General features: G+C 38.0%; 1 pseudogene; it reads right to left on the reverse strand.

The window, feature by feature from the left end:
• Positions 1 to 1,343: 1,343 nt before the first annotated feature.
• Positions 1,344 to 18,267, reverse strand: LOC108897082 (interleukin-1 receptor accessory protein-like; annotated as a pseudogene).
• Between the last annotated feature and the right edge of the window lie 286 nt (positions 18,268 to 18,553).

Genomic DNA, 18,553 nt, shown 5'->3' on the forward strand with positions numbered 1-18,553 from the left:
AGCTTCAGTAGGACAAGTTAAAAACCACAAACCAAGCCAGAAATCTTAGTGTCATGGACTCAGACTGTATTTTAACACCAACAACAGCCAGCTATCACCTCAATAACATAATGAGGATTAAAGGACTTAATTCTTAGCAGGAATTGGCCTCCTGTCTGTCAGAGAACTGATTTCAAAATAATGTTGTGGGTTTTATAAAGCACTGAATGGTTTAGGGCCAAAATACATTTCTGATCTGCTGATATGAACCATCATCTGGGACCAGAGTTTATGTTAGCCAGCATATGTTGGCTTTTGGCTGGTATCCCTTGTTGTTGTCCAGTAGATGATAATATCACCGGCCAAATGTCCGGTTAAAAATGTGCTACATTGCCTGTATAGTCTGTTATGTGACGAGTAACATTTGTTGACAACTGAGGGTATAACTAGTATTTTGAAACCTGGACGGTTTTCCCATATAAATGATTGACAGGGCAAAAATCTCTGGAGCACTATTGATCAGGAACAGCATAACTGGCAAATAGACTAGGCTAGCAGACTCCCTTGTCAAAAACAGTATTTTACCAAGCAGAACACAGGCGTTGCTGGAATACCATTGCTCACATCTGTTAGTATAATAATGTCATCAGATAATTATTATAAAACCTGAGCCTGTCAGTGACAAACGAACCACCTGTGTCTGGGTTCACTCCTCCAGTTTAATACTGCACCCATCCCATAGATGTTTGATCTTATTAATTATTTATACCAAAAACGTGATCAGGAGTCAAAAATAATGGAGTTATCTATTTTAACATGTAAACTTTTATCATTCAAAATTTTACCTCAGCTGTTTCATTCACTGAGTGTTTTTCGACTCACATATTAACATTTAGCACAATGTCTAAGCAGACAGTCATGCTGACTACATAAATTACATTTGTTGGATCATAATATTTTTTGTGCTTTGTTGTCTGAATGAATGCTGCTATATGGCTGTTTTAGAACATATGTCCGGTAGTTGTTCTATATGGCCTGTCTGGGACATGTCTGCAGGTCTTAAATCAAGCTGAAGATATTTCTGTTCGATGCTGCCTTCTATAGATAATCACTAATTTCTTACACTGCATTTTAACTTTTTCATAACATTTTTTGGAATATATGAATATACATACAAGCAGTAAAATTATAATTTCTCATAACTGCAAAATTCTCTCTAAAAGTTTCGTGTGTAATCATCAAATTAATTTGTTAATTAAAAATGCCAAATATTCACAGCTTCTACCCTCTCTAATATGCATATTTGCTTGTTTTTAGTCCTCTGTGATATAAAATAAATAATGATTCTTAGGCTTATACTATACCCTGTGGTAGCAGAGTAAAATATCCTTCAGGATGGCCCCGGGAACTGTATGACCGACAAGTGTAGTTGATGTGAAAATCCTCCTCCCTCAGCTCAGAAATTATCAGCAGACGCTCCAACCATGCACCTTTATCAGGAACATCCTGGATGTTAAAACTGATGAAAATACATATATGAGAAAAAAGTGTCAACATAAACTTTGTTTATTTTACACTTGTTGTGAGGTGCAGATTTATCAAAACAAATTAAAGGAGAGGTAGAAGTGCTGACCTTGTTTGTGATGTGTAGACACGGTCAGAGGTTGTGTATTGCGAATGAATTTGTCTCTGGCTATCCAAAGGATAGAAACAAAGGGCTTCCCAACACCGGGCACAAACACAAGGCATCGTTTGCTGAAACTGGACCCTAAACACATATACAAACAGTAAAACAATTATACTTAACAAAACTATTACTCTTGATCCATAAACATAAATTTAAAGTTTCTAAATACTTTCCAAATAGTGTTTCTCACACAGAGTAATACACAGCAAATGTATGTCCACAAGGGCATTCCACGCTGGTGGGCATTCAGACTGAAAATAGTACCATGTTTATGTGTGAATGTATGTTTCAGGTGCCAGTGAAAAGATGAATTTCAACAATCTAGAAAGAAAGTCCATTTTATAGTTTATAATCCAGTGAGACAGGATTTTACAACTCCTCATTTTAGTCTCTGATTTAACAGTCACAAGGTTAACAATATAATAATAACATATGTTAAGTATTCTACCCTGCAATGCACTTGCATTTACTGTGGTACTCCCAAAGTCTTAGTCACTAAAATGATTTTAGAGTTTGAATGTAGATTTTCTTCAACACATTTAAATATTGGTTTGAACCAACTTTAGTGAATTTGAACAATAAACATTTAAACTTGAAAACACCTATTTCTCAAAACATGTTACAGACAAGGACTCACCTATCTCTGCCTTGATTATTTCACTGGCTGGTTCTCGCACTTGAGGAACCAAAGAGTACACCTCTGAAAAGACAGGCAATATGAAATACAGTAACAGAGGCTGAGGTTTTCTAATCATGGAAATAAACAGCATATGGAATAACACCAAAGAGTTACTAGCTCTTTTACAGCTGCTCCCACTCTGTTGTTTGTGATCAGTTTAGAGTTGTGGGAATAATTTCCACCTCTTGGCAGCCAGCAGAGACCTTTGCTGTAATGTTTGTACTGTCTACCAGTGGGCGCTTGTTGTTGATTAAGAAAAGTCAAGTGTATTCTACTGTAGGAATCACGGTAATGTTGTGGACAAACAGCCTAAGGTTCCACTGTGTCAGGCACTTGTCTCTGTTCTCACCTCTGATCCTTGCATCAATTGTCTCTGACACGGATCCTGTGATGCCACCAAGGGTGAAGGTCAGAGTACAGGTGTAGGAGCCATTGTTTTGAGGTTCCACCCTTTGAATCATCAGTGTTGTCATATCCCTGTAGCTATATTTGCCTGTCCCATCCACTATGTGCTCACAACCCTATATGAAGAAAGCAAACATAAAATCAGGCTTTTTGTAATGACAATATGTAATAAATACATACTTTTTATGATGGTAGACAGCCATATGTTAAAGAAGTAGTCCAGTAAGCAGAGTCGGGAGGCTTAGAGCCCATGGTATCCCATTTGTCTCAACGGAATAATCACATTTTGTCTGGGAAGAAGCCAAAGTCATTTCAGGGTAACCATTTTTCCCTACCTTACCAACTTCTCTCCTGATTCATTACTGTAATAATCTCCTGATTCCATGACTCACTTTGTACCACTTGATGGAGGAACTGATGTTGTAGCTGTCCAGTTTACTCATATAGTCCTTTCAGAGGGCAGGACAGGGTGTCAGCTACTCATTCATAAGTGTCTGATCAACTTTCCTTGGCCTTCCACACTCGCCAGTAAGACTATCCACTATCAGCTTGGTGGCCTGTCTGTAGCACCGAAAAGGAGTTCTGTTTGGAAAATTATGGACAAAATTACCTTTTTGTTAACACACACAGCATTAGTCTGCTTACTAAGAGCAACTTTAATTTAGCTTCTTTACTCAGAGCGGATGACTACAATAAATCACTGGAATTCAGTTCTGTCATTATCAAGAAAACATTCTCTTGAAACATTCCCAGCGCACCACATATCATTGCAAATAAACTCTCCATTAATTTGGATTTCAGCTAGATGGTGAGTTTTATGCTTTGTTGTTAGGATTATCTGATTCAGTATGGCTTTGCTTATGAATAGCCTCCTCCATTTTTATTTATCAGATTAGCCTACTTAATGTCAGTAAGGTAAGCAGTAGGTAAAGTTTATATCTCCCTCTGCTGGACCATGAGGCAAACTACTTCAGCGAGTCTGCTGCAGTCATAGACTGATTTTTTAATTCAAACAGGTCTGGGACAGTTTGAATATCACATTTTCCCACAAAAAATAAAAAAAAATAATAATTTGATGTAAAAGTGGCTGCCCTGTTGACATATATTCTACAGACTAGACAGACACAAACATGTCAGGACATTTGTTTTCACTTCTTTCAACTTCTATTGATATTCATATCTCTGCTGATGCTTGTGCTACCTCACTATGGTCACGTATTCCCCATTGTCGTCCAGCGTTACGTTAAGGAAACCACAGGGGTCTCCTCTTTCACCAGGGATTCGATCCGGTCTGGTTGCTCATTTCTTGACCCGTCTTTGAATCATACCAGGTGATGTTGTATGGGACAGTTGTGAAGTTGAAGACATCTGGAGACACCAAGGTGCTATTCAGCTTTGCCATATCCCCGGGAACAGAGTAAACCCTTTCAAATTGGAGCTTGTAGTTGGTACAGTTCTCTGCAACAAGCACATATCAGTGAAGAATGGATTTGTCATTTAATCAGCAGCAAGAAATAATTGTCGAGCAGGCAAGGCCTAGACGGTTTCATTTATATAATAGATATCATTACCAAAACCTCACTTCAGAGGAAATTTAAGAAAAAAGGCTGTTGTCTTCGAGAGGTATCGCTTATTTCCTTAAGATCTATACAGTTTTTGTAATTTATTTTTTTCTTTCATGGATTAGGGAATGTTACGGCCCTATATTGAGTGTTTTTCTTTTTTGTGTGGTGTTGCACTCTCTCTCCTCTCCAAATGATTGACCCTCCTCCGTTACGCAGCCGTCCGTAATCTGCAGCGGAAGCAGAAAAGTTTACAGAGCATACAGTCTATTGGAAAGAGAGACTTCGGTCGGAGCCACTCTGTGCCGGTCGTGTCGGACGATTAGCCGCATGGGCTGTGTTAGCGTGATCCTACTCCTTTCAGTGGAAATTTGGAGTGTGTTTCACTGTTAAACCGTTTTCCTGTTTTGATGTGTGTTGATCGTGGTTTAACCTGGTTCCTGTGTTGTTTTGTGTTTCTGTTTGAAAACCAGTCACTTTTTATTGTTTAAATGAAACTCATATGAAACTCATTTTGGTTGCACATTGGTTCCGCTTTGTCCCCCCCTCGCCGGGACGTTTTTCATTTGTTGCTTCCCTCATCCCCTAGTTTTCGCTCAGGGAACGTAACAAGAAAAAAACATCCTTCATGAGAAATCTAAGTCTTTATCAAACCATCCCCTCTCGTTGGATGTTCTTTTCAGCCATTCAACTAGTAGCTCAGAGCTGCCCAGAGGACATTGACTCCGACTACCAGTATTTTTCCATGATGCGTTCTACCACTTAAATGATTTTTTCCAATTCCCTGGCAGGAAATGAAATAACTGTTGAGTTGTGCTTTGTTCCTATCATTCACCCCACAGTATGAGAAAACTGAAGCTGCTATGAGAATGTTGTTGGTGCACCATCATATATGATGTGTACATGGTGTACCTTTTAGTTGTGATGTCACTGTTAAGTCCATAAGTTTGAATTCAGGTTTCCCTTAATGTGCCTCACAGAAATGAGAAAATATCTGTCTTCTATATTTATTTACATTGGTACTGTGCAGGTGAGCTGCCTGTTATTACCACAACCATTCATGGTCACTGAGCTGTTGTGGAGTTAAATGTCTTCATTTCATCATTGTTAAAGTAGAATTACTCACCCACTCTTGTCCAACAGGTCTGTCCTCACAAAACATATTAACAAACAAACATAACTAGTTATGTATATATCCATATAGCTGCAAAACCTTTTTGGGTCTTATTTCAGAATTCTGTGGAGTTAAACATTTTTGGCTGGTCAGGTTTTAATCCCAGCTCAGGGACTATAGCACTAAACATGTTCTGTCTTATCAGATGCAGTGGGACTGCAGTAGTGGCTTGGCAGTGTTTGCCCCCCCCAAGAAAAGTCAGGAATCAGTGTGAGACTTCTGAAGAGCTCACAGGAGTTACACAAGTTCCTGCAGTAACAACAGTGGCCATGAGATGGCGATAAAATGCTTCTATAAAAACTAGAGGCAGCTGTTGGTCTAGGTCTGTTTTTCATCATAGCAGAGGTCTACTAGTATGTATGTAGTTGTATGGGAAGTGTGACTCATCTCACCTTGTACAAATCCTGTGCAGATCCCAGATAACCCGAGGACAAATAGAACACTTCCCAGCGCTGAAGTCAAGGCCATGGCTGGAAAACATAAATAAGCAATAGTAAGAAATAACCATATACTACAAGCCAGAATGAAAATGCTATAGCAGAAAAGGCTACAACAACAGCCTGATATTAACAGCGGTCAACTTACTGGAATCCCTCTGTCCAGTGACATGACAGGTCATAAGAGGCTTTGAAACACAGCAATCATCAGCAGTTTTCTTTCCTCTTAAAATCAAACTTCATTCTACCTTAAATTTCTAAAATTACGTCTCTCTTCCTCTCTCTGTACGTCCCCTCCCCCTATCCCATCCTTCCTCCCCCTCTCTCCCTCAGACACAGATGACAAATGTTCTGGTATTTCAGGAGTCATTTGTTTGGAAACCTCTGACAAAACGCTGCGTAATGCTGTGGAACTGGAAGGATGCCCAGCATTCCTGAACACTGCCAAATTCCAAGTGATTGTTCTTACTCAGCCTTGCCTGTAAATCTGTGAATGAACACTGTAAAACATTGGGGAAATCTAACATTCTCATTTTCTCAAACTTACACAACTATTTCAATTACTGTGCTAGTTTGAGACAGCCATGTTTTTGGCTTCGAGTCTTTGTTACCATACCTATTTACAAAATATCAGTTTAAAGATTATATATTCAAATTACACTGTGATGACACTTTTGTGTAGATATTTGTGAAAATAACAACAATTCTCACCACTAGTGGGTGGTATTGGTTCCCTTTGACCCTATTATTTTGTCTCTGTTTATAGATGTTTTTCAGGTTTTAAGTTACTCTTGGTTCATGTTTTTATGAGTTGTGTCTCCAGTGTGATTAGCACCACCAATCACATTGACACTGATATGTTACCCCAAATATCTTGTTTTCTGATACAGTAGACTCATTGAGCACTTTATTGGGAGCACCTGTAAACCTGTTTATTCATGCAGTTGAATAAGTAAGAATAAGTTGTGTGGCAACTTGAGGGAGAAAATATACACTTCTTGGTACACTTCTTTCCTGATCTTGCTGTTCATCAAACCATCTAATGTTAATTCTGTTCCACCTCACAATGACAAGTTGTCTGGGGGTCTTCCTACCCCTTGCTGAGTATACAGAAAAACTGGTTCTTCATAAGTGCTCTGAGGCACTTTAGGCGCTCTGGAGAACCTTTTTATGCTAAAGAACCTTTTCTTGCTGTTTAAGGTTCTTTGGGGAACTGAATTAAAGAAAAAAGGGTTCTAAGTCATACCTTGCCGTACTTTTAGTGCCTTGAGGAACCTTTTTATGTTTAAAGTATAGCCATATGGCTGTTGACCGTATGCCTAACCTATGCTGACTAACTTGTGGCTGTGTGCAGGAATGATTGTTTTGTGGTCATTTTTTTTATTGTAAAGGATGGTAAAGGCAACTACTTTTTATATAGAGCAGTCATAAAGTAATGTAATTATAAATCATATTATGATTTTGTTACGTCGCAGTTGTTTCTCCTTCCCTCCCGCCTGACACAGAGCTGGAGAACGACAGTTACGGTAAGTTTCGAAAAATATTAAGAAATAATTTTCCTGTTGTGAATTACTTGCTTAAGTTAACAGTAATTAAAATGTGCACTGAAACGCGGCGCCGAATTTTACTTTTAAATTTGCGTGTTTCTCAACATAGTTAGTTAGCAACATTAGTAAACGCTAAGCCGGTTAGCGAATTAGCTACATTAGCTCTTTAGCGTTATCTGCGTTAGCTAACGTTATTCGTCACTGTTGGAAAATTAAAGTCATGTACTGGATAATATGCTATTTTGGCATGTGATGGAGAGCAAAGTGTAGGACCATTTTCCTAAATACGTCCCTCCCCATCTATTTAGTGCTCTTGGCGCCAGGCTATCCCCCCTTGGCGCAGGCGCCAGGGTTGTACCAGGGACTCGCACTCAACTTTTTGTCTTGGCTTTCTCATGTTTTTTTTTTTCAAGAGTACTTTTTGACATTTCAGACACTATTCTGCATATGCACAATATTTTCATATTTTTCATGTGGAAGAAACTGCTGATACAGTCATCCTGAAGCCTGGAGATGAAGTGGACTTGACTGTTACCACTGCTCAGGCAAAGACTACATTGCCCTTTTACATCGTCTGTTCAAATCACAAGTTTGAAGGTAAATTTACAGAGTGGTGCATTACACAGTTATTAATTCAGAGAGGGAAGTCAGAGGTGCGCACAGTTGTGTGGAGTAACACCAGCTTAAATAGAATGACCTCTGAACACCCATGAGAATGTCTCTGTGATTTTTTTGCAGGTATCCAACACACATCCAGTATGTGGACTTGATGCGAAGGCTTCTCATGCAGTATCCATTTTTGTGTGAGAAATGTGGAAATTTTCAGGATATGTAAGTTTTCAGCCTCCGGTCTATGCTTTATACAGTAAGAGGAGGAATAAGTGTTGCTTTTGTTATTTCCACTTGTCCCTAACAATAGTTTTTTGAGTACCTGTACTTGTATTTTGGCATCAACTTTGACTTATTGACAGTTTATGTGATTTATGTGAACTCTTACTATAGAAAAAAATGTCTGTGAGAGAGTCTGTTTACCATTTCTTTGTCATACTTTGTGTGTCTTAGATTCTAGAGGAAATGAAGCTTGTAAGCAAAGTGGATGCGGACAGACTAGTTGCTGTTAACCTTGCCAAGATGTCAAAAAACATCCTTGACAAGGCTCCTAAAAGTGCCCTCAAGGATATGTGTTTGGCTGTGCTTGATGCCACTGAGACAGAGGAGGAAAGAAGAGGTATGTTGTGCCTTTAACAACTTTTCAATTTTATGTTAAGTTATGTATTTTAGTTTGCCATGCTTAATTGCATGTGTTATTTGAGACCCTCATCCTTTACAATTCTTCTGTATTTTTAAGGCCAGATTGTCAATGCTGCAATACTGCTTCTACCCTCGGTCTTCAAAGAGGACCCACAGCGGTTGTTTGTCATTGACAAGGTAAAGTGTTCAGCCCCACATTTTGTAATCATTGTGTTTTATTTTTTAATTACAATTCCAGCTGTGTCTATTGCAAATAAGTAAAAGGGAGAAATTGCAAAACATAGGCTTGGACCCATAAAATTCTTGCTATTTTATACTGTGCACCATTATATTTTTCATATTAAATGTCTCTAAGTGGGAAAATGTTAAAATGTTTCTTTATCTGACAAAGCGGTGTAAGACCTTTTTTAAATCACATTTTACAGGATCCAGTGTACCCAACACCAACAATTGTTCTGAGTAACTGCAAGAACGAAAACCCATTGCAGAGCAGCGCCATCACCGTCAAGATGTATGACACAGAGATGCTCCTTGATGATGGCAGTTTGGATGTCTCCCTTGCCCTGGCCATTGCCTTTTCACATTAGCACACCTTCCAAGTTGAGTATCCCAAAAACTTGAGAAAGACTGTTTCCTTTCTGGAAGCATTTGTTTTCAAAATGAAGGGTTCTGTTCCTATTGCTGTACAAAGGTTTTATAATAATTTTTAGTAATGTAGTGTGAATCTGTCCTAAATTTTCTGGTAAATTTTGGTTTAAGCTGGTGGGTTTCAAATTAACCGTTAACAGTTCTCTAAAAAACAATTAGTAGATATTCAAAGAACCTTTCATAAAAGGTTCCTGATGGAACCAGTAAAGGCTCTGCCAGGAACATGGCTAAGAACCTGTATTGGTTTTGTAAAGCACCCAACTGAATTGGTTCTTCAGAGAAACCTTCAATAAAAAGTTGTTTGTGGAACCTTAAAAGGTTCTCCTTAAAAGGTTCCACGAACAACCTAATAAGGTTCTTTAAAAAACTTGCTTGAAGAACCATCAGGTAATAGGTTCCTTGTAGAACCAAAGAAGGTTCCCCTATGGCATCACTGCGAAGAACCACTTTTGGTTCTAACTTGAACCTTTATTTTTAAGGGTGTAAAAATACTCTACACAAAATGTCATCACCTTGAACTTGAATAGAAGTGCATTAGATTGTAATCGTTAACCCTACCTTTAATAGAGAGAGAGCATAAACGTGAGCTACCACTTGCTCAAATGCAGCTGAGTAAAACAATGCATGTAATTTTCCCCAAACATCCCACACAACAATTCAGTCTCTGACTCTGAGCAAGTCTGCTCAGATCCACCCACTTATTACCCATATTAAAACACAGACTCAAGATCCATGGCAGTACATTGCAAGCCTTCCAGACCTGATTAGACGTACTAGTATACTACACGTATTCTTTTACAATATAAAAAACTTATAATACTACATAACGGATAGTCAGATTATATGATATATACACAGTTTCTGTCAGGTATCCATCTTGAGTGTTATACCCTTATCAATGCTATACTGTAGCATGTCTGTTCATAAATCCTTCGGATCACTGGGAAAGGGTATTTTAACAGTGCTTTGCCATTGCAATTTTGTAATGCTTCAAAATTAAAATTATAAACTTTTCTAGAGACTTTTCTCTCAATTTATCTTTGACTGAAGATAAGGATATCCTTATCTTAAACTGAAGATAAGTATATTCTGCTTATATCAGTCAAACTCTTGTAGTTTTGTATTTTGTATGCTGTCAGTAGAGTGCTAAGACAAACAAGCGTTTGCAAGCACACAGTAGCAGCAAATTATGAAACAGCAAGACAACAAGAGGAAAATTATCTAAACCACAGAATCTGCGCCTCTCCATCTCACTACAGGAAGAGCCACTGCTAAAAATACACAGATGGAAACAAAGCTTCATAGATGGAGGTGCACTGGTGGTTTAGCCAGCAGCAGTGACGGCGAGGTTCTGCAGGTGCTGTGGTTTGACTTTTACACACCAGCATTTTTTTTTAACACCTTTTGGACTAGTATCCTCAAAGTTGTAATCCTTAGACAAAAACACACTGGCTTTTTATAACTAAACCAAGAGGAGTGAGCATGAAGTTATAGAGACTAAAGGGCAAGTGACAGTTTTGGCAACTGTCATCCTTGCATCATCAATGCATGATCAGGATCCATATGGAGAAATAAAATTCCATTGACTTTGTTTGTTCCTGGGGCTTTTGCTGTGGGATTGCTATGTTATACACCTTATAATAGACTTAACAAACTGCAGAAGTACATGGGGGCTGTAACAGTCCTGACATGTCATTTATGTCTCTCTACACATTATAAGGGATCTACAGTTTTAGGAGCTGTTAGGCAGCATAGTTTTCTCTGGAACAAGCCCAGGCAGAAAAGAGCGTGGGAAGAGCTTAGCCAGTTCAGTAGGCGACATTCAGTAGAGTTCAGTAGAGTCATGGGAGTAAAATATGGGAGGTAAATGAAACTGACCAAGAGGAGGAGGAGAGAAAAGTCTTGCTAGCGTTTTTCCTCTTAACTGGAGGCTTAGATTGTTGATAGTTGATAGTTGGCTGTGCAATTGCTTGAGCAGTGGTTGTAGTGTTGTTTTCTCTCTCTCTCTGTCTCTCCTTTTCTTGATTTTTTAAAATTTTGGTTTCCAAGGGTTGTATGATATACAACACATGCTTTGTGTTTACTTTAATTCATTTAGTACAATACTTAAACACCTTGTAAACACTTGTAGTTACAAGCAGCATGTTTTCTTTAATATTTCATTTATCTTTACTTCCCTCCCACATATTTCTGTTAACCTATAGTCTGCACTTAACAGCAGACATCAGTTATTGGAAATATAGCTTCCTAGTAGGAAACTGTTAAAAGAGAGGAGGAAAAGAGGTTGCCCTTTCCAAAACTAGTGTTGATACAGTGCCTTTTTATATCCATGTCTGCTTTTAACCCTGAGGTTCCAAACACTGACATGAAGATTGAAAATCTATCCATCTATCATTGTTTCTATCATTGTAAGATCCATGAACGTGGGTCCTGGAGCCTATTCCACTTCCACACACACAAAAACAGAGACCACAATTAAAACTGCATTCAAAAACTTCTTTTCAATTTCAGTCGGATATTTCCAACTTTGAAGTGGTGCTGCGTGTAAGGCAACCTGTGGAGTTTTTGACCTCTATTATTGCAGCTGGCAGTTTTTTTTAACAAGTTGGTCCTGGGACCCATTGTGTTTGTCTCGTGCACACGCACAAGGATATAAGGTATGCACATGCACTTGCACGTGGGTGATGCAATACACATTCCTCTCACACTATTCCATTTCACTTATAGGTGGCAGTAGTACAAATGATAGCAGCAATATGTCAACAAAGGTGGTGAAGGAGAAGACTGCTTGCTAGTAAACATGAATGTAAACAATGGAGGTGTCAAATTTTTAAGACAAATCATATTTGCCAGTGTTTTGTGTTGAACAAAATGCAGTCTTTATGTTTGTTAAATCCATAATGTACACAGTATGTATTTTGGTGAATAACACTGGTCACTTAAACTAACACCACTGTTTTAAAGGTTCTGTGTTGTTCCTAATCACGCACTTATGTTTCAGGAGGGCCATTTTGAGTACTATCAGACACCGAAACACTGCACAGTTGTAATACTACAAGACAATTGGTTGGTGAATGGTAGAATTACGGTATTCATATGTACCAGAACTGAGGGACAAAACAGGATTTCTCAGGAGCAAACTTTGCTGACTACAACATAAACTTATGGGATTGTTACATTGTCCAGGAGAGTCTAGGTTCTCTGTTAAATAACACTGAGCATATCATTTAAATAGAAATTTAAAATAAGGAATGGGGAATGGGGAAAAACACAATAATCTGTTTGGTCTGGACACAGTTATTTTGAGCCACCATGTCAGTTTTGGAGGAGACTTTGCTGGATAGAAGCAGAAAGCTTCCGGTTTCTGATAACAGCATGGTGGAAGGAGTGAAAGGACGATGGAAATATCATTAACGATGTGTTTATCCTCTGCTGGAAGGGGGAGGATAGGGAGAAACATTGCTGGGAAATGTGGAAAAGTCTTATTAATGTTATTATAAGCAATAACTGCTCTAGAAATTTTAGATAGAGACAGCTAGTCATGCCCAGCATAATCTTTTCTGTTTGGTAGATATGCACTTTTAATTTGTTTTAATGAACACATTAATTAAGAAAGTGATATGTTGTAAACTGAGATCTAAAGCAGTGTTGCTGCTTTTATGGCAGAAACCACACAGAAACCGTTGGGAAATGGGCCTTACTAACTGAACAAATTTGTGCAATGTTTGATTTCACTACAGCAACAGAAAGGAACAAGTGTCCATTTGCTTCTGTTTACATTAAGTTCAGAGTTAGCTCAGTGTGATGGCCTACAGATCTGCTCAGTCGTGCGAACTTTGTCCATCTGTTTATGGGACAGCAGTTGCAACACAGACTGAAGAGTGATAACAGGTCCAAGGTTGTGACAACAAGAACATCTACAGAACAAATAACTGCTTGATAAACAACATGAAGTTAATGTTATGACATTACATGTTATGATGTCAATCTTAGGAATACAGTATATGAATAGAGTGATTCTTTTACTGTCACTGTAGATAGACATCTATCTGATGGAATATCTTAGTCTGAGTATGAAAAGTATATACTCAGCAAATCCTCATAATTTGAGGTCAAACTTGGTAACAAGAAAAAAAAAACAAAATGTGGAGGTTGAGTGCAACTACAGAATTAATTTGGTTTGAATAGTGGTTGAATGCAGCCCACAGAGCTGCTGTCCTGGTATGAGTCATCATAAACATACAATTCCAATCAATTCACTGACAAAACAAATGTGACTTCCAACCACTGGTGGAGGTACAGACCAAACTGAATGTGCAAGAGTTTTGTGTAATGCTTTCAACCTTCTTTGGCCCCATCTGAATTAAAACTCAAGTGAATTTAGTTTTCAGGACTGATTTTAACTAAACAAAGTTGGGGCCAATCTCTCAGAGGTACTTTACCCTCTTTCCACAATCTAGCAAGGACTTACTTAAGCTGCTTATTGGAAACATGACCTGATGTCAGCTATGTGAGTCTAATATTCTCATGTTCTTGGAGTGAAAAAGAATCGCTAAGCAAAGCAAAAATCATGTTTTTTTGAAGGGGAAGAGGATGTGATCCCAAGTTATGATGGAGAATTGAAACCCAGGCTGTTAAGGCAATACTATAGCTGAGCCACAAGAGATAATTTGAGGATGCTGGCACATTAAATTCTGCTGGGCTCTGAGTGAGAGAAGTTACAGGTAGTGGAAGCAGCATACCTCTAGAAGCCAACAGCTCATGTGCAGAAATCAAAATTTACAAATTGCTCAGGAAGCAAACGCTAAATTTAACAAAAGGGATGATAACTCAAAGAAAAAAATTACAATGCTAGCTTCTTCTGTCTGTGACATAGTGCCATGGTACTAGTGTTACACACTTTATGCAAGCATTGTACACCTTTCATGGAAAATCATACATGTTCAACCCAAGTTACATAGAGCCATGACAGATGTTGGGAGTGGGAATGAAAGACTCGCCATTCTCCCTACTACAAGTCAGTGCAACATCAAAATGATTTTAAAACCATTGCATAATGTTGCTTTAATGCATGTCCTCAATACAATCTGCAATACATGCAACAACTTGTATAGATGACTGGCTCACCCTGTTTTAGAGCAGTCACACTACAAGTCAGTACCAGTAAAGGCTCATTCATCTCAGAGCACATAGCTCAATATTTGCAAGTAAGGATTTGTTCTGAAGAAACGATTTGACTTCATGTTGATCTATATGTATCTGTGATTTTGTATCACAGAGTAATGTTGATACATCTTAACTGTTAAACATCAGGACAGCACTGTTTTCTTTGCCAAAAGAAAATATGCCACCGATTACAGGAACACTCTTCATCTGATCATCATGTGTATTTTTAACCATCTCTGGGAAAATATCTCTGAAATTAAAGATGCAGTATTAGCAGGCACCAGAAATTTGGAGATACAGCAGCAAATACAGTACTATTCTGATAGACTGATTAGGGACAAAACAGCATGGGAATGTTCCAATATAAATGATAAATTTTAGCCCTTAAGTAGGGAACCAGGGAAGATAAGTTTCAGTGATCTTTGAATTAGGTTTGATGGAGAGTAAGCTAAACTTGGCTAGGGACTGGAGGTTGTCAAATTTGACTTATTTAGCACTAAGTGAAAAGAGTGGGAGTTACCCCATAGCAGGGCATGAAAATATGGCCAAAATTGGCCATATTTCACACTGCATACAGTTTCTGTTTTTAATGTGAAGTAAAAATAATGAACATTTTTACACAGTATTGAATGGATGTTTTACTTTTTGGTTTTGTGGTTAGATGCTCTGTGAGACAGCGGGCAGATTTATTCTAAGCTTTTTCCACAGTGGCTCTAAAAGCACGCAAAATTAAATTGAGTTTGGACATATTGGGTGCAGCAGTATGCATTAACAACATACGGTACAGTAGGCTGCATTTCCAATTCAAAAGGCTGTATAAATTAGCAGCAATAGTATAAAGTTGTGAAAGACTAAAAAAATCACAAAGCCTTTTGACATAAAACAATTTAAACTATTTTAACAAACTGTAAAACTGTGAAATGATGTAAAAGAACATAGAATGACTAACTCTCTTTAGTTTCAGTTCTGTGCTGTGTTGGTGTAAAATGTGGTCACTTACTTATAGGTGAATGGGGTGTCTTCCTTGTTCTAGATATGAGACTCAGTTATGCATGAGGTGAAATATATAACAATACAGTGTTCAGATACTATTGTAAAGAAATCACCTTCACAGCTTTGACGGTGAAAATACAGGCAGAAAGAAAAACTGCAAAACTGGTTTATCCAAATATTTGATGTAACTTGCTGGAATCTCAGTGGCACAGACCACTGTGCCACCACTGTATAAAATGCACCTTAATGAACACTTTTCAGTTAAATTTCATTAAGTTTCTTGATTTTGTACAATGTTGTATACACACATTAAAAATAGATCATTATTAGCTACAACAGGTGCCTTTGATAAAATGTAAAAGAAAGTGCATCTTCTCTGTAGTTAGAATTGCCACACTTCTCTGAAATAGTAATCACGCAGCCCTTAATGATGTGTTCCTTGAAGCTTGAGTAGCTCTTATATTTCTAGCAAGGTAAATAGATAGAACAGATGGTTTTATTTGCCTTCAGGGGCAGAGTTAATATAACAAAAGTAAGAAATCACAAAGAAAACAAAAGTTGTGTCCTCAGATAAGAAAACATGAGAAGAATATATTGACTCACCTCAGTGAAAGCAAAACACAGGCACCGGACAGACAGAGGAAGGATGAATGAGTTTACACAGCACAACAGAGCTGCAGAGGAAAGCTCACCTCTGACCCTTGCGTGCAGAGTGGAGACTCAACTATACAGCTCAACCAGTGACTCAATAGCTCAGTCTCACCTCCATGGGATGAAAGCATAAACAACACAGACAAAGAGGAGGAGGAGTGTGTTTGGATTGCACCTCTTATCTCTCTGATCGTCTTCCTTTGCATATCAACACAGTGTTAAACCATCAACAACACCGCAAACCCTAACCAATCCTACCGTAAACTTATCAAACTTTGAACTCAGCATAGAATAACTTACCTTAACCTTATTGACAATATTGTGCCTAGACCATAACCTAAATATTTTGGTCTAAACACAAAGTTTAGACTTAAATTTTAACAGTTGATCAAACAGTTTGTCACTGCAGTTTCATTTACATAGAGAACATAATCACGTTTATATAAATATAAATAATTTGTACTTTTCATATGCTATCTCAACAGCCACAAAAATATGTTGAGTATGTTCTGAGATTTTGAGCTACAAAGATTTCAACACCCAATGAGTTATGCAAAAATTGAGCCATAGTTAGTATGTATGAAAGTAGTATGAAAAACTAAATAAAGAATTAAAAATCATTATTTTTCTCATTAATTTGTTGAGAAATGTTGACAATCTCTAAATAACTAAAGGAACTAAAAGACTAGAATAGAGTATTAAATCTACCAGGGAAAATCTTTGATTCCCATCATTTAAAATTTTAAGCTGACCTAAGCAATTAAGCCAAAAACCAATATAAAAACAAAGAAGCCACACTTGGTGAGACGCCACACTTGGTGAGACGCCACACTTGGTGAGACGCCACACTTGGGCATTCCCATTCTCAAAGAGACAGGCAATCTTTAAACTATGAGTCAGTTGCCATCAACCACAGTCTCTAAGTAAATGTCTCTTTTATAAAACAAGATGCACTGTGGAAAACGTGAACTACAACATCACAACCACAATTTGGCAGTTAGAGCACACATCACACCTTGCTAGCAATTGCCCACTCATAATAAAACGTTTTCAACCACAAGTTGTTTTTTTCTTGTTGTTTTTTCCCCCTAAAGACCAGGGGAACTTCTTTGTGGTTTGCCTTTGTTGCAGGGGTGATTATGCCAGTAATTTCTAGAAAAAATATCAATGTGTTTAATGAGGATTCAGGAGTGCAGTTTGTGGTTATTTGCCAAATTATGTCTTTTGACTGCATAGATAGTTGATGAGTGGTACTATATGTGCTTTTGAAAGTTGATACTGATGCTTCCATCCCAAGTTTAGTTGTTTAAATTCAACCATTTCTGCCAGTCTGACAATTTTTTTCAACCAATCAACAACCTGCTAAATTGACTTGAAATGATAGTTTGGTTTATCAATGTCCCAGAGCGCAAGCTGACATGCAGATACCACATGCTTTTCATGGTGGAAATACTAGTTTTAGTGTCCAATGATAGTAACCATACTTGTTCAAACCTTGCTGAAATGTTGTGCTTTTAAGGAGCTGATGAACAAAATGTTACTGAAAAATCATGGGGGTTAACAGGTTGATCAGGTATAAACAGTCCTGCTCCCAAACCTGAGTAATAGTAATTAAATGAATGTTTAAGAGGAGGTAGCTGTGTTATTGTCAAATTGTTCAAATCATATGAATTTGAAAAGTTACTATAAAGTTATGTTATTCTATCATTTAAGTGTCTGGAATCCTGATAAATACTGTGTCAAGTTGAGATAGGGTGCAGAAGAAGAGGGAAAACAACCTGCTAAAGCAGCTCTGGTGCTTGTTGATGAGGGGGGACCAGTGTTATACAGAATATTCAAATTATCCCAGCCCTTTGTTAATATTGCTCAAAACAGAGAACTCACCAGCCTGGTGTTACTATAGTCCGTTCATAAAGGCAGCAGCCTCCTCAGGTCACTTGAAAATCCTGTAAAAACATCTTTTTTTTAAAAGCTTAATTCTAAGCTAAGACTCCCTGCTTTGACTTCCTCTTCTGTGGAGACTTCAGCACATGTTGCAATTTCCTTTTCAGGGATCTTTTGAAAGCCAGCCGATGTCCCAATCTGTTGTGTAATAACTGGGAGGAGAGCAGCTTGGATCCTGCTGTTCTCATGACTCACACTATATACAGATCTCCTCACACAGCACTTACAGCACTTGTTTTTAATGTATATGGCTGTACTGTTGTTAACATTGTTCTCTGTGTCCTACCCTGTTATGTCAGATTAATCCATTCCCGCATTAGTTTATTCCAGATTGCAGTGTGTACCTAGCTCTCATACTTCTGGATTTTGTTAATGTGTCACTGGAGCCTCCATTCAAAACAGTGTCTTGTTGAGACCTCTTGTGGCTGCT

The sequence above is a fragment of the Lates calcarifer genome, unplaced genomic scaffold (assembly GCF_001640805.2).
Source record: "Lates calcarifer isolate ASB-BC8 unplaced genomic scaffold, TLL_Latcal_v3 _unitig_4200_quiver_2342, whole genome shotgun sequence".
NCBI classification, from domain to species: domain Eukaryota; kingdom Metazoa; phylum Chordata; class Actinopteri; family Centropomidae; genus Lates; species Lates calcarifer.